The 15,343-nt window shown below is 42.6% G+C and overlaps 3 non-coding genes across 3 annotated transcripts; all 3 read right to left on the reverse strand.

Annotated features, from left to right (window-relative positions):
• Positions 1–926: 926 nt before the first annotated feature.
• LOC142728459 (U2 spliceosomal RNA) lies at positions 927–1,118 on the reverse strand. The gene has a single exon (XR_012877602.1). It is a non-coding gene; the product is annotated as a U2 spliceosomal RNA (small nuclear RNA).
• A 6,217-nt stretch (positions 1,119–7,335) lies between these two features.
• On the reverse strand, positions 7,336–7,526 carry LOC142728447 (U2 spliceosomal RNA). The gene has a single exon (XR_012877591.1). It is a non-coding gene; the product is annotated as a U2 spliceosomal RNA (small nuclear RNA).
• Positions 7,527–8,745: 1,219 nt separating this feature from the next.
• On the reverse strand, positions 8,746–8,930 carry LOC142728462 (U2 spliceosomal RNA). Its single transcript, XR_012877605.1, has one exon. It is a non-coding gene; the product is annotated as a U2 spliceosomal RNA (small nuclear RNA).
• Positions 8,931–15,343: the final 6,413 nt, after the last annotated feature.

The raw sequence follows: 15,343 nt of genomic DNA on the forward strand, positions 1-15,343 counted from the left end.
CCCCTTGTTCCTTCACACCTTGTATCAGCTGTAATCCAGTCCAGTCCAGTGCTGCCTGCTGAGCAGCACTGACCAACACTGCCTGGGCCCAGGCTTTTATCTCTGAGGCCCCATTATGATGTCAGAAAGCTGGCTCTGGCTCCTCAGGGCTCCACTATGACACGTGCAAAGTTCCGTCTGAACTTTATATAAGACGGTGCGGCTCAGTCAGTCACTCAGTGTTGCCTGAGAGGGCAACACTGCAACAGCCGGCCGCCAGGCTGTCTTTTTTTGCACAGCTAGTTGCCTCCAGGAGGCCACAAGAGGGAGACAAGGGACTGCAAAATGGAAAATAAGCATCCACCAACTTTACAGACAACTTCTCCTTGCTCCTACAACCTCCATCCTTGCACAGTTTGTTATTCTTCTAGGTAACATAGTAACAAATCCAAATTGCTGCTCTCTTTGTAGGCAAGCAAGGCTTTGTTGCAACTGCAATTCTTACTCCTTCTTGAAATGTAGGGACGACAGTACATTCCATCACATCCATCTAGTGTACACAGGTTGGTCCATTGTGGGTTTGGCTTTAATGGCTGTTTGCTGTTCCCCTACTCCACTCCACTATTTGACTGTGGTGCTGCATCAATCAGTGGCTGGCTCAGGTGCAGCTATTTAACTTACCTAAAAGGGAGGGCGGAGAGAAGACAAGGAAGGTGAATGAGCTGTTCCAATGTGAAATGCCGGAAACACAGACACACAGACGACACAAAACAAGAGGTGGCAATGTATTCATTAATTGCATTTAATCAATTAGCTCATTATCACTCATGCATTGTCCAACAGGTGTTGAAATAATGGGATTAAAAGGGGAGATCCCTTCAGAAAGACAGAAACAATGGCAAACACAAAAAACACTTTTGGAATCTGATTTTAGTCAACACATAAGGAAAGGGTGCACCGGTCCTGGAAATACTGCAATACCAGGTCAATGCGTGGAGTGGACAGAGCAAGCTCTATTTCCATCTCCCTGTTCTAAAAATCCATTTAATATATGGTCCCCAGATAGGGGACGTATCAGATATTAAACTGATAAGAACAGATTTTTTATTTTTTTTTTATTTTTTTTTTTAAATAACCATTCAGTTAGATACGAAGCGAAAACTTAAGTTTTTCAATCTGAATAATCAAAAAAACGATATCGCTTATATCAATCATCTCTATGGTTACTCTTTAAATTTGTTCTTTTATTTAATTCCAAAAGAAAGACAATGCATTACAGAAATAACAGATGACAAAACAACATTATTTATAGCGGATTAATGCTTTCCACTTTTTGAATTTCCAAATCCCTTCGGAATCAACATTGCCACCACCGCGCTGCTTATCCCATAAATATTTGACATATAACCGGGACAAAAATATCTTAACACAATCATTTACAGACACAACCTTTCTTTTAAATACCAAAAGATTCCTCACATCCCACAGACTTTCCATCACACATACCATTATTAACCATAATATTCTATCTTTAGCTCTACTACATGCACCCATCCCAAACATTGCCACCTTCCAATTCACATATGTTACACCTGCCAACTCTTTACACAAACCCCCTACTCTCTTCCATACTTCATAAGAGAAGTCACAATCCCATATTAGATGGCGTATGCTCTCACTAGCCCCACACCCCTCCCTAGGGCACACTTCATGTCTAATGAGATCCCGCTGCTTTTGGACTTGTCTCACAGGCAGTATATTATGTAATGACATCCACACTACATCCCGTTGGCGATTTGACACCCCTACAATATCCAAATTCTTCCATACTGCATCCGCTTCACCTGACCGCAGCCCATCAATATTACATGCAAGCTCATTCGCCCGCATTCTTTTCATCACACCATTCTTATTCTTGAAATCCACCATAGGTACAGATAGTAAATCATACTTCCTCACAAACCATTCAATCTTCATGTACCACACAGGACATTTAAATGCCACAGGCACTCTTGCATCCCTCTTCACCCAATTTAACCCGAAAAGCGTCCATCCAGCCAAATACCTCATCATATACGCAGTTTTGTTATTCCGCTCAATCAACACCGTCACTACCTTCACATAACTCAACCCCAAGAAAACCTCAATATTTGGGAAATTCATTCCACCATGCTCGCACAATTTATATAGATACTCCCGCTTCAACTTTTCCATCCTGCATCCCCAAAAAAAAGTAAAAACCATTTTCTCTGCTTTTTTTATTTTCCTGGTTGAAAAGGGAAAAATCACTGCACAAAAGAGCAGGATTGGCAAAATAACTGACTTAATGATTAAGGTTTTACCAGAAAACGTCAAACTACGCATACGCCAGAAATTCAACTTTCGCTCAATCCGCATACCACATTCATCCCAACTCTCGTTCCCCTTTAAGTTTCCATTGAATAAAATACCCAAAACCCTAATTGCGCCTTGTTCACACTTTACACCATCCATTCTAACATTACTGTCACCAAAACACTTAAAAATGCTTTTACTCCAGTTCACTCTAAAAGCGGACGCACTACAGAAAAGATCTAACACCAATCTAGCCCTAGTCAAACTAGCTAGAGACTCACTCACAATGACCACATCGTCCATATAAGCTAGAGTTTTCACCACCTTACCTCCACTACCAGGTATCAGCAAGCCCCTCATCACCTTCTCTTTCCTAAACATACACAACAAAACTTCAATTACGCTAATAAAAAGAACGGGGGACATCGGACAACCTTGTCTGACTCCCGATTTAATTCTCACTTTACCACTCAAAAACCCATTCACCAAAAATTCGCTCGTCACTCCTCCATACAAGCATCTTACTGCACTCACAAACTTGCTATGAAAACCCATTTTATTCAACACACCAAACATAAATTCATGTGACACGCGGTCAAACGCCTTCTCAAAGTCCACAGCTAGCACCATACACTTTTGCTTTCTGTCCATGCAATCCCCAATCAAATCTTTTAACAGCAACAGGTTGTCAGTCATACGCCTACTTGGTACCGCACACACTTGATCCTCCCCCACTACCTGACCGATCACTTCACGCATTCGATTTGCTAGAATTTTGCTATAGCACTTGTAATCACTATTGAGCAAAGAGATAGGTCTCCAATTACCCAGATTCCTTTTATCACCCTTTTTATGTATTAACACAACAACACCCTCTTTCATAGATTCACTCATTATCCCATTGTCCCACATAAACTGACACACTTCCACTAGGTCTGCTCCCATTATGTCCCACGCTTGCACATACAATTCCACAGGAATACCGTCCTTCCCTGGAGTTTTATTTTTACTAGCACTCTTGACCACTTGCATAACTTCATCCATTGTAATTCCCTCTGATAACATATCAGAATCCTCCTTCCCTAGCACATTCTCTAATTTATTCATGGTATCATTCACCAAATCTCTATCAGTCCATTTGTCACCATACAGCTCGCGATAGAACGACTCCACTTCATTCATCACATCCTCCCCATAAACACAGTCACCCCCACTATTCATAACAACATCCATATCATCCTTCTTCCCACACATCTTTTTGAAGAAAAATCTTGTGCACTTCTCATCCTTTTCCAGATGTTCAATCTTAGATCTATATATGATTTCTTTCCCCCTCTCATCCATCTCTTTCTTAATCTCACTTTTGACCGCACAAAGCAAGTCACCCACATCATACCCAAGCATACTAAGCTTCCTCAACCACTCCATTCTCATATTCAGCTCTTTATATTTATTCCTACGAATTGCAGCTTTTTTATATCCCCATTTTTTAAAGAATTTCCTAACTTCACCCTTCATCCAGTCCCACCATTCTAACATATTCGCAAAATTTCTTTTTTTCCACTTCCATCCCACATACGCACGCTTAAAATCATCCATCACTTTTTTATCTTCAAGCAACCTGATATTCAGCTTCCACACCCCTTTACCATACTTTAATTTTGTATTCCCCTCAAAAAAAGCACTCATACTCACGTGATCAGTAAACATCACATCATCTTGGCGGAAAGATTTACATACCAAATTTTTGAAAAACACCCGGTCAATCCTGGATGTCACCCCACCCCCCTCTGCTCTAAAGGTTGCGGGTGGCGGCTTACCTAAAAACATTTCAGATGAATCTACAAAAGAAAAATCATTAATTAAATGATTTAACATTTTACCCGACACATCCATCTTAGCCCCTTCGGTAACACAATTGAAGTCCCCCACCCACACAGTAGGGATCCTACCAGGCAAAAAAATACTCAATTTTTCTAACAACTCTACTCTATCCCCTTTACTTGTTGGCCCATACACATTTATTACCCTGACCTTCCACCCTCTATAGCTTATAATTGCAGATAAGCATCTACCCGCCTCCACCACAGTATAACTATCAAATTTATAATCCTTATTCCCCAATAAGATTCCCACACCATCATTTTTATTTTTAACCGAGCCTGACCATATACTTTGGCCATATTGCCATTCTTTTTCATCTAATGCATCAGAGATGCCACATTCTTGCAAGCAAAAAATATCAGCCCCTAGATTTTTAAGGAAATCTAGTGCTGCAATTCTCCTAGGCCTAGATTTAATCAGCCTGACATTCAGGGATAGGACATGACATGTGATTTTGGCAGCCATGTTTTAATCTGGAGATGAAAACGTTGAACAACAAGCCCATCTTTTCCTCAGCCTTTTCCTTCTTGAGGCTGGCAATCCAACGCAAAGATAGAGCCTTCCAGATCCCCTAAAAAAGGAGTGTCAAAAGAAATACTAGTCACAGGATACACGCCGTCCCTCTGTGGACTCGCACTTCCTTCACTTGATGGTGAAAAGTTTGTTCTCTGCCTTTTTGGAGCCATCCCAAACTCCTCTTCACCTGGTCTCACAACAGCTGTTGCAAAATCACCCTGCTCTCCAGCCACCTCATGAGCCTCCTCTGCCTCCTCCCACACAATCACTGGGGTTATGGAGACTGAAGTCTCAACCTCACCTTCACCTTGCAGCCCGGTTTGCTCATCAGAAAGAGGGGGAAGGTCTTCTTCCACAGGTGATATTTCCATCACTCCACCCTCCGCACCTGCAACTGCAATTTCCTCAGACAGTGGACTTTCTGCCTGGATAATTGGACCAGCAACCTCAGGATCTTCAGGTCTCCCAGCAGGCCTCTATCTGGCCATATCTGCATAAGAACGCTTAGGACAATTCCTGAAGGCGTGTCCTGTCTGTGCACAGAGGTTGCAAACGATGGGGTTGGTACAAACCTTTGACTCATGGCCCACCTGGCCGCATTTCCCACACCTTTTTCCTTGATTACAGGACTCCAGTATGTGTCCAAAGATCTTGCAGTTCTTGCAAAAGAGAGGGGGGTTAGGGAAGAAAAGATAGCCCCTGTCCCTGCCAATAGAAAAGTTCAAGGGGGGTCTGCTTAGCCCATCAACCCCTTCTGGATCCCTCTTAAAATTAACAATAAATTTGTACTTGCCACTCCAGATTCCAGCCTCGTTGAGGATCTTGTTGGAAAAGACCACAGACTCACAATGGCGGAGGCGGAAGGCCTCAATGTCCGACCTTGGCACATGGGGATTGTACATGAAGACAACCAAAGGGACATTCCCATCTTCATAGAGGAGAGTGAAAACAAGACCATCCAAAGCAGCATTGTTGCGGTTCTTCTTCAAAGTGTTGTAGAAATTTAGGCAGTCGCTCCTAGAATTAAGCACAAGGGTATAATGACCCACCTTATGTTCCTGGAGGCAGAGGATGGCAGGGCGAGGGATCTTCAGAGCTCCAAAAATAACTTCGTCCACCAGACGTCCAAGAGGAAAGCGATTCTCCAATCCAGCTGTAGCATTGATGCGGATTCCAAACTTGACCCGGAGATCTCCGGTCCTGGGATATACGATCTGAACGCCCATGATCGCCTTCTTTGTCTCCTGGCTCACCCCCTAAAGCAGCAGGTGGCTTAAGCTGGTAAACCAGCGATGCCACAAGGCCAAGGGCGAGCACACAGACGGACCTCCTGACCAACCCCTTGAGATTAGCCAAAAGGCCGAGAAGCGATAACCCGAACGGGCCGCGCGTTGCCCGAGCCTGCCCGATACTGCTGTTCAGCCCTTGCAGCGATTCAGCCTACTTCTAGGCAATTCCATGGGGCCCTGCAGGCTCACACACTCACAGCTACACGGGAGGTGAATAAAGGCCGGAGAGGAAGCCAGACAGGATTTGCTTCTTTTGCTTGCACCACAATGCAGTGCTGAAAGAGGAGGAATCTACATAAAAACGCCTTCCTGGCAACGCCCAAATGCCCTGCTGCCATGCAGATAAACACTGGCAGCGGCAGCAAGTGCATGCCCACAGCCACCCCTTGTTCCTTCACACCTTGTATCAGCTGTAATCCAGTCCAGTCCAGTGCTGCCTGCTGAGCAGCACTGACCAACACTGCCTGGGCCCAGGCTTTTATCTCTGAGGCCCCATTATGATGTCAGAAAGCTGGCTCTGGCTCCTCAGGGCTCCACTATGACACGTGCAAAGTTCCGTCTGAACTTTATATAAGAAGGTGCGGCTCAGTCAGTCACTCAGTGTTGCCTGATAGGGCAACACTGCAACAGCCGGCCGCCAGGCTGTCTTTTTTTGCACAGCTAGTTGCCTCCAGGAGGCCACAAGAGGGAGACAAGGGACTGCAAAATGGAAAATAAGCATCCACCAACTTTACAGACAACTTCTCCTTGCTCCTACAACCTCCATCCTTGCACAGTTTGTTATTCTTCTAGGTAACATAGTAACAAATCCAAATTGCTGCTCTCTTTGTAGGCAAGCAAGGCTTTGTTGCAACTGCAATTCTTACTCCTTCTTGAAATGTAGGGACGACAGTACATTCCATCACATCCATCTAGTGTACACAGGTAGGTCCATTGTGGCGGGCGGGCGGGCGGGCGGGCGGGCGGGCGGCTTTAATGGCTGTTTGCTGTTCCCCTACTCCACTCCACTATTTGACTGTGGTGCTGCATCAATCAGTGGCTGGCTCAGGTGCAGCTCTTTAACTTACCTAAAAGGGAGGGCGGAGAGAAGACAAGGAAGGTGAATGAGCTGTTCCAATGTGAAATGCCGGAAACACAGACACACAGACGACACAAAACAAGAGGTGGCAATGTATTCATTAATTGCATTTAATCAATTAGCTCATTATCACTCATGCATTGTCCAACAGGTGTTGAAATAATGGGATTAAAAGGGGAGATCCCTTCAGAAAGACAGAAACAATGGCAAACACAAAAAACACTTTTGGAATCTGATTTTAGTCAACACATAAGGAAAGGGTGCACCGGTCCTGGAAATACTGCAATACCAGGTCAATGCGTGGAGTGGACAGAGCAAGCTCTATTTCCATCTCCCTGTTCTAAAAATCCATTTAATATATGGTCCCCAGATAGGGGACGTATCAGATATTAAACTGATAAGAACAGATACTACACTTGATCTTAGCCAAAAGGCCGAGAAGCGATAACCCGAACGGGCCGCGCTTTGCCCGAGCCTGCCCGATACTGCTGTTCAGCCCTTGCAGCGATTCAGCCTACTTCTAGGCAATTCCATGGGGCCCTGCAGGCTCACACACTCACAGCTACACGGGAGGTGAATAAAGGCCGGAGAGGAAGCCAGACAGGATTTGCTTCTTTTGCTTGCACCACAATGCAGTGCTGAAAGAGGAGGAATCTACATAAAAACGCCTTCCTGGCAACGCCCAAATGCCCTGCTGCCATGCAGATAAATACTGGCAGCGGCAGCAAGTGCATGCCCACAGCCACCCCTTGTTCCTTCACACCTTGTATCAGCTGTAATCCAGTCCAGTCCAGTGCTGCCTGCTGAGCAGCACTGACCAACACTGCCTGGGCCCAGGCTTTTATCTCTGAGGCCCCATTATGATGTCAGAAAGCTGGCTCTGGCTCCTCAGGGCTCCACTATGACACGTGCAAAGTTCCGTCTGAACTTTATATAAGACGGTGCGGCTCAGTCAGTCACTCAGTGTTGCCTGAGAGGGCAACACTGCAACAGCCGGCCGCCAGGCTGTCTTTTTTTGCACAGCTAGTTGCCTCCAGGAGGCCACAAGAGGGAGACAAGGGACTGCAAAATGGAAAATAAGCATCCACCCCTTGCTCCTACAACCTCCATCCTTGCACAGTTTGTTATTCTTCTAGGTAACATAGTAACAAATCCAAATTGCTGCTCTCTTTGTAGGCAAGCAAGGCTTTGTTGCAACTGCAATTCTTACTCCTTCTTGAAATGTAGGGACGACAGTACATTCCATCACATCCATCTAGTGTACACAGGTAGGTCCATTGTGGCGGGCGGGCGGGCGGGCGGCTTTAATGGCTGTTTGCTGTTCCCCTACTCCACTCCACTATTTGACTGTGGTGCTGCATCAATCAGTGGCTGGCTCAGGTGCAGCTCTTTAACTTACCTAAAAGGGAGGGCGGAGAGAAGACAAGGAAGGTGAATGAGCTGTTCCAATGTGAAATGCCGGAAACACAGACACACAGACGACACAAAACAAGAGGTGGCAATGTATTCATTAATTGCATTTAATCAATTAGCTCATTATCACTCATGCATTGTCCAACTGGTGTTGAAATAATGGGATTAAAAGGGGAGATCCCTTCAGAAAGACAGAAACAATGGCAAACACAAAAAACACTTTTGGAATCTGATTTTAGTCAACACATAAGGAAAGGGTGCACCGGTCCTGGAAATACTGCAATACCAGGTCAATGCGTGGAGTGGACAGAGCAAGCTCTATTTCCATCTCCCTGTTCTAAAAATCCATTTAATATATGGTCCCCAGATAGGGGACGTATCAGATATTAAACTGATAAGAACAGATTTTTACGTTTAAATTAATATGATTCAGTCAAAACTAATATTTCAAGAATAAAGTCTAGAATAACATCTTCCACATTTTAAAGTGCCACATGCTCAGTGCTTTCTTCTTTCCAAGATGCTTTTTGTCCAACAGGTAGTACAAATAAAGTTCACTTAATGCCAGTTTGATACATTCTCGTTCACTAATAAAGTCTTTTTTGAAGAGTAGTATATTCCTCGTCTTCCACAGTGCATTTTTAATACAGTTCATAGTACACCATAATACTTTCTCTTTTTCTTTTGGTAGGGTTCGATGGATTCCATACAGGACAACTTCATGATTCAAATGGTTAAGACCAGTAAAAAAATTTAAAATCTCCCCGCATTCTTTCCATACTGTTTGTGCAAATTGGCAGTTCCAAAATATATGCAAAGTTGACTCATCGTAGCAGCATTGTCTCCTAGGGCAAGTCTGTGTATTGCACAAGCCCCTTCTGTACTGGAAGCTACTCGATGGAACACAATCATGAACTATCATCCAGGCGATGTCTTTATGCTGATTGGTAAGATAAGGTGCATTTACTTTTTCCCATATCATAGCACATCTGTCAAAGGTATAATTAGAAATTTGAGTCATAGTGTCCTTCTTTTTTATTTCGAACCTGAGCTTTCTAGAGTTTTTCAAAGTCTCTACCCCATAAGACTCTAATTGGTACATTCTTATTGTTTTTTCCACAATCACATATTGTTTGGGGGGGACAATTAACACTGGACTGGAAAGTGATGTTGTTATCCATTTTCGCCTTCTAAAAATATGCCCAGCGGCGTATCTTAAAAAGTAGGACCAATTATTTGACAGTGACACATTTTTAAAACAGAGGCTAAAAAATGAAGAATATAAAAACAATTTGATGTTTGGCACATCCTTACCGCCTACATTAAGTGTCTTGTGCATGATTTGTCTGCTCAGTTTCTCAAACTTGGAACTCCACACAAACTCGAATAACAATCTTTGTATTCTTTTTGCAGTGAGATCACTTGGAGGGAAAACACAATTTAGGTATAACATAACAGGAAGTAACAACGCCTTAATAATAAGAACTTTTCCGCTCAAGGTAAGTTGCCTAAGTTTCCAGAAGTCAATTTTCTTTTGTAGCTTTTCTTTGACTATTTCCCAGCTTTGTGCACCATTATTTTGCTCATCAAAAATCACTCCTAGTATTTTGATTTTGTCAGACTGGGTTCTAAGGTCAGGTACAGAGAGGCCAGGCCAATTCCCAATTGTATAGCAACTGCACTTGTCCAGATTGAGTTTAAATGCTGATGCATGGCAGAAGAATTCTGTGGTCCTAATTGCTCTCTGAAGAGCCACCTGTGACGTGCAGAGAATGGAAATATCGTCCATGTAACCCATGACCTTGACTTCATTTCCTCGACCGCCAGGTATAGGAACGCCTCTAACTATTTTCTCCTTTCTCATCATAGATAAAAGAGGTTCAATTGAGCAAATAAATAAAATTGGTGACAAGGGGCACCCTTGCTTGACTCCTGAGTGCAGATAGACTTCTTTTGTTAAAGAGCCATTAACCAAAATTTTGCTGAAAGCATTCCTGTATAAAAGTGCGATTTGTTGAATAAAAACGTCAGGAAAACACATCTTCTTTAAAACTGACCATAAGAACTTATGCGACACTCGGTCTAATGCCTTTTGAAAGTCCAGCGAAAGTATGGCTAGGTTTTGTTTCCTTTCTTTTTGATACCATATTGCATCTCTGATGGTATTAAGACACTCTGAGACACTTCTTCCAGGAACTGCACATACTTGTTCCGGCTGTATGACTTGACTTTAAACCCCCTTAAAACGATTTACTAAAATTTTGGACATTATCTTGTAGTCTGCATTAAGAAGCGTGATCGGTCTCCAGTTCTCTAAATTGGATCTTTCTCCTTTTTTATATAATAAGGATACCAGGCCACTCCTCCAGGATACAGGTAGCTGACTACACTTAAAGGCTTCTTTGATGACACAATAAAAATCAGCACTTAAAATGTCCCAAAATTCCCTATAAAATTCGATCGGTAAACCATCGGTTCCTGGGGTTTTCCCACACAGAAAACTTTTAACAGCAGCATTAAGTTCATCAACAGTAGTTTCCCTACATAGCAGCATTTGGTCAGTTTTTGATAAAGTGCAATCAAGTGAATTTAAAACATCTTCAGTAAAAGAAGCATCAATAGGCTTTTCGTTAAACAGGTCTTGATAAAATGTCTGAGCTTTGGATAGCATACCGTCAGATGAAGTTTCGCCATCTAGTTCTATGATCATTTCTTTAGCTTCGACGTTTTTTTTAAAGAAGAATCTAGAACATTTTTCATTTTTTTCTAGTATCTCAATTTTTGAGTTGAATATTATTTCTTTACCTTTACTCTCGATTTCTTTTGCAATTTGTTCCTTTAGGTTGGTGATTAAATCTTCCATTTCAACACCAGCACTCCTGAGTTTATAATATGTCTGCAGCTTGGTGTTAAGCGTTTTGAACCATTTCGTTTTTTCCCTGGCTCTGATGATGCTTTTTTGGATGAAAAACGCTTTGATCTTGGCTTTGCTGTGCTCCCACCATTCTAACATGGAAGAAAAATCTTTCTGTAAATTTTTGAGTTGGTTGAAAAGAATCTTAAAATCTGCTCTTATTTCAGGGTTTTGTAGCAATGTGACGTTGAGTCTCCAAACTCCTCTAGCTTTGACAAGTTTGGATATCTGCAATTGTGCTTGGATCATTTTATGGTCTGAAAAAATATTTGCGTTTAGTGACACAGACTGCGGTGCAATTTGACCTGAAGTGAAGAGAAAGTCAATTCTGGATTTGACGTTAGCATTTTCCCAGGTGTATCCGGGGTCATCTCTATGTATGTCTCTCCAAACATCTTTTAACCTGAAGTCTGTCATCAGATCTTTTAATTGTTTCTCTGTCTTATCCCTTCTAGGTTCTCCAGAGCTCCCCTCTCGACTTTCTCCAGATATAATACAATTGAAGTCTCCACTTACTATCAGCGGAGAAGAACCAGGCAAGTAGTACTGTATGGTCTCTAATAACTGTGATCTTTCCTCTTTGATGGGCGAGGCATATATGTTCAAAAGTCTTAAGTCTACACCATGATAGCTCACGTTGACAAATAAAGCTCTTCCCGGTATGACTTCTCTGAACGAAGTGATTTTAAAGTCCATAGATTTGAACAAAATCCCTACTCCTGTAGATCTTACCTCATTATCTCCAGACCAGATGGAGCTGCCCAGAGACCAATCTTGTCTTAGGACAGAATAGTTGGGGTCATGATCTATACCACATTCCTGTAGAAAAAAAATGTCCGAATTTACTGTAGACAGGTATGAAAATAAAGCAGCCCTTCTGGATGGGCCCTTCAAGCTCCTCACATTCAGTGAAGAGATTTGGATATTATTTGTCATCAACCTTGGATATTTTTAGGCCGAACTACTCTCAGAATCCAACATAAATCCCACTAGTGGGCTGGGAGTTGTGGCGACATCTGAATCCGAGAACTCGATGTTAGCTGGGTCAGAATCAGAAGGTGGCGGTTTCGCCGGAGGCGGTTCAGCATTTGGCTCTACCGGCTTATGCCTGTAGCGAGGGAAATCTGATCTTTTGACACAGACACCTGGGTCATCATCAACTGGTTTCCTTTTCCTCTGTACTTGATCTTGTTGGGAATGTCAATGTTCGTGAAAACCTCGGTAACAGTGATCATAATATAGTTACATTTTACCTATACTGTAAAAAACAAACGCAGGCTGGGAGGGCAAAAACATTTAATTTTAAGAAAGCCAATTTCCCCAGGATGAGGGCTGCAATTCAGGATATAGACTGGGAAGAACTAATGTCAAATAATGGAACAAATGATAAATGGGAGATTTTCAAATCTACTTTGAGTTATTATAGTGCAAAATTTATTCCTACAGGTAATAAGTATAAACGACTCAAATTAAACCCCACATGGCTTACACCTTCTGTGAAAGGGGCAATACATGACAAAAAAAGGGCATTTAAAAAATACAAATCTGAGGGTACAGCTGTAGCCTTTGTAAAATATAAAGAGCTTAATAAAATCTGTAAAAATGTAATAAAATTAGCAAAAATACAAAATGAAAGGCAGGTGGCCAAGGATAGTAAAACAAATCCTAAAAAATTCTTCAAGCATATAAATGCAAAAAAGCCAAGGTCTGAACATGTAGGACCCCTAGATAATGGTAATGGGGAGTTGATCACAGGGGATCAAGAGAAGGCAGAGTTACTAAATGGGTTCTTTAGCTCTGTATATACAACAGAAGAAAGAGCAGCTGATGTAGCCGGTGCCAGTGCTGTTAATATATCAGTTGATATACTGAATTGGATGAATGTAGAGATGGTCCAAGCTAAATTAAATAAAATAAATGTGCACAAGGCTCCGGGACCAGATGGGTTACACCCTAGAATTCTTAAAGAGCTTAGTTCAGTTATTTCTGTCCCCCTTTTCATAATATTCAGAGAATCTCTAGTGACTGGTATAGTGCCAAGGGACTGGCGCAGGGCAAATGTGGTGCCTATTTTCAAAAAGGGCTCTAGGTCTTCCCCGGGTAATTATAGACCAGTAAGCTTAACATCCATCGTGGGGAAAATGTTTGAGGGGCTATTGAGGGACTATATACAGGATTATGTGACAATAAATAGCATTATAAGTGACAGCCAGCACGGTTTTACTAAGGACAGAAGTTGTCAAACTAACCTAATCTGTTTTTATGAAGAGGTGAGCAGAAGTCTAGACAGAGGGGCCGCTGTGGATTTAGTGTTTTTGGACTTTGCAAAGGCATTTGACACTGTCCCCCATAGACGCCTAATGGGTAAATTAAGGACTATAGGTTTAGAAAATATAGTTTGTAATTGGATTGAGAATTGGCTCAAGGACCGTATCCAGAGGGTTGTGGTCAATGATTCCTTCTCTGAATGGTCCCCGGTAATAAGTGGTGTACCCCAGGGTTCAGTGTTGGGACCACTATTATTCAACTTATTTATTAATGATATAGAGGAAGGGATTAATAGCACTATTTCTATTTTTGCAGATGACACCAAGCTATGTAATATAGTTCAGACTATGGAAGATGTTCATGAATTACAGGCAGATTTAAACAAACTAAGTGTTTGGGCGTCCACTTGGCAAATGAAGTTTAATGTAGATAAATGTAAAGTTATGCATCTTGGTACCAACAACCTGCATGCATCATATGTCCTAGGGGGCGCTACACTGGCGGATTCACTTGTTGAGAGGGATCTGGGTGTACTTGTAAATCATAAACTCAATAACAGCATGCAGTGTCAATCAGCTGCTTCAAAGGCCAGCAGGATATTGTCGTGTATTAAAAGAGGCATGGACTCGCGGGACAGGGATGTAATAATGCCACTTTACAAAGCATTAGTGAGGCCTCATCTAGAATATGCAGTTCAGTTCTGGGCTCCAGTTCATAGAAAGGATGCCCTGGAGTTGGAAAAAATACAAAGAAGAGCAACGAAGCTAATAAGGGGCATGGAGAATTTAAGTTATGAGGAAAGATTGAAAGAATTAAACCTATTTAGCCTTGAAAAAAGAAGACTAAGGGGGGACATGATTAACTTATATAAATATATTAATGGCACATACAAAAAATATGGTGAAATCCTGTTCCTTGTAAAACCCCCTCAAAAAACAAGGGGGCACTCCCTCCGTCTGGAGAAAAAAAGGTTCAAGCTGCAGAGGCGACAAGGCTTCTTTACAGTGAGAACTGTGAATTTATGGAATAGCCTACCGCAGGAGCTGGTCACAGCAGGGACAGTAGATGGCTTTAAAAAAGGGTTAGATAATTTCCTAGAACAAAAAAATATTAGCTCCTATGTGTAGAAATTTTTCCTTCCCTTTTCCCTTCCCATGGTTGAACTTGATGGACATGTGTCTTTTTTCAGCCGTACTAACTATGTAACTATGTAACTTCCAGATGCATAACATCTTCATCCAATTTTGGATCCTGGGCCACTGCGGAAGGTTTTTTCACCGCTTTCACCCCAGATCCAGCAGTTTCCATGGACTCAGCTTCATCCGGACCAAAAGGACACTCTGACCAGTCAGTTGAAGCACCAGCAACAGGCAATTTTCCCTCTGACGGAGGATCAGCTTTAGGCCTCTGCTCAGCTGTTGAGGGAGGTTTGTCAGAAGCCGGCTGCCTCCTCACTGCTTCAGCATACGAGCTGATCTTCTTCAAGGGACAGTCTCTAAAGGTGTGCCCCGGCACCAGGCAGATGTTGCATGTGACCTGATTAGAGCAGCTGGCAGTAGCATGCCCTTTTTGGAAGCACTTCCTGCAGGTCGCTATTTCTTCAGGGCACATGTCAGCGACATGTCCGAACCCCATGCATTTGCGACAGTACCTTGGCATATTCCGGTA

This window comes from Rhinoderma darwinii, unplaced genomic scaffold (genome assembly GCF_050947455.1).
Source record: "Rhinoderma darwinii isolate aRhiDar2 unplaced genomic scaffold, aRhiDar2.hap1 Scaffold_677, whole genome shotgun sequence".
NCBI classification, from domain to species: Eukaryota; Metazoa; Chordata; class Amphibia; order Anura; family Rhinodermatidae; genus Rhinoderma; species Rhinoderma darwinii.